The sequence below is a fragment of the Phalaenopsis equestris genome, unplaced genomic scaffold, assembly GCF_001263595.1.
Source record: "Phalaenopsis equestris unplaced genomic scaffold, ASM126359v1 Scaffold233054, whole genome shotgun sequence".
NCBI lineage: Eukaryota > Viridiplantae > Streptophyta > Magnoliopsida > Asparagales > Orchidaceae > Phalaenopsis > Phalaenopsis equestris.
Window position 1 is genome coordinate 176,285 of NW_018251008.1, and position 2,459 is coordinate 178,743.

Genomic DNA, 2,459 nt, shown 5'->3' on the forward strand with positions numbered 1-2,459 from the left:
CCCTAGTTCAAATCTTCACATTTTGGTCCTTTTCGCTCCAAATTCGCTCCTTTTTGCATCTTTTTGCTCCAATGACCCTAATTCATTATTCCTGCAACAAAACATGAAAAATACCTTTCTTTAAAGTGCAATATCATAAAAAATATTGTAAAATAGGTATGAAAATCTCAATATATTTTCCTTTGGTCAGTTATAACTGCTAGCATTTAACAGGTAAAACTAGCATGGGGGAGCTCAAAGGGAGTTCCTATAGAATTGTCTGGCATTATGGTTAGCCTTGGCTGGTGTGGCTTTGGTCAGTATTAGACATACACTTGAACCTCTCACTCTTGTTCACAACCTCAACCCTAACCTACTTATACTTAGCCTGGTTCAAGCCTGGTTCACCCATTCTTTTGGAAACTTGTGTGCATGGTCCCCCAAACCATTAGCCTTATGCTAGTTTATAAATAAGACCAACATATGGAGAATCCAAAATGGGATTTCTTTAGTCTCATGGCACCATAAGGGTATTTTTATGATTAACATTCCTATTGAACTCTAATTCTACTCAAATACCCAATTTCGGCCTTTTAGCCCCAAGCTTTTCCAAAATTACCAAATTACTTCTAAAACCCTAACTTTCCTAAATCTGCCCAAATTACCCAATTTACCCCAAAAATCATCCCAAACCACTTTGAACAACTCAGATCATCCAAAACATCCCAAAACTTTTGAAATTTTCTAAAATTCCTAAAATACTTCTAACTTCACAAAAATTACCAAAATGCCCTAGGTGGCACAAATTTCCCCAAAACCTCCCAAATCATTCCAAATACTTCCAAAACCAATCTTGATTACTACTGAAGTCCAATTTGACCAATTTGACCATTTTTGTCCAAAATCCTAAATTTTCCCTTTTAGTCCCAATTTCCCCAAATTCATCCCAATTTTCACGAAATTGCTTTGTTAACATCACTTTTTTTTGAGGTTTAGTCTTTCTTATTTAGTAGCCTAGGGTCTACCCATAAAATTTTTCTGTTGACTATTTTTAGAGGACTAGAAAAGGAACCCTCACCATTAGAAATTCTAAAATTTTCTTTACTCAGCTTAAAGTTCCACATATTGGTCCTAACCTCTAGCACTTAGTAGGTGGGATCAATATGAGGGAGCTCAAGGAGCCCTATAGGACTGCTTGACCTTTGCTTGACCTTAGGGTTAACCCTCTAATGGTGATGTCTTGGTTGGTCTCTCACACACACTTGCACATTACACTTCCACTCACAACCTTAAACCCAAATTTATGAGAGACTCATGTAGATGGTCCTATAGACCCACTAGCCCTAGGATAGGGTTTGGCTAAGACCAGTACATGAAGGACCCAAAGTAGGGAATTCTATTGGTCCATGACTCAAGTAGGGTGTTTGACACCCTTATTTTACCAAAATACCCAACTTAGCCTTCCACCCCTAAATCTAACCAAATTACTAAGCTACTTTAAAACCCCAAAATTGACCAAAATTACCAAAGACACCCAATTTTGTCCAAAAATCATTTTAAAACATTTGAAACCACCCAAATTGACGAAAAAACTACCAAAAATTTCAAAATTATCAAAATAGCCCACATTTTGCCAAATTTACAAAAATATCCTTGGTTAACCAAATTTTCCTAAAACCTTAAAAATCAATTTAAATGTCCCTAAAATCAATGTGGACCACTCCATTGAGCTCAATTTGACCAATTCGACCTATTTTGACAAAAAAGCCCTAAATTGCCTTTAAAGACCTAATTTCCCCAATTCACGCCCAATGTCCACCAATTTTATCCCAATCATCAACAATTTTAATTATATACTAAAATTCATCATTTCCAAGCTTGATTGAAACTAAATCCAAGTCCAATTGATCCACATTTGAATCCAATTTCAACCTAAATCAAAAAGGCCCTATTTGATCATAAGCCAAAATTTCACCAAATTGAACCCCCAAATTTATCCAATTGCCCCAATCTTGAAACATAAACTCTTTACAAAACTTCCCCACATAAAATTGTACCTTCAATTGGCCTTGGTCAAGCCTCAATTTAATTGAAAATCAACTTGAACCAAAACCCCAAATTTTGCCCCAATTTAGCCATGTCCCCAAATTCCACCAAATTGAGCTCCATAACTCCAAAATTTCCACCCAATTGATATCCAAAACTATTCACGACAATCACCCACATCAAATTGAACCATCAATTAAGCCATCGCCAAAATCTTGCCCAACTCAAACCCAAGTCTAACCCAACATTCCCAAAATTGACCATGAGCCAAAATCCTTCATATTGAACTTCCAAATCAATTCAAAATCACTCTAAACGTTTTCTAAAATCCTCGTGACAATAATTTACATCATCTTGATTAATTAATTGAGCTCAATGTCATGAATAGCCCAACCTAACCAAACTTTAAGCCAAATCGCCCAAAATTGAACCCA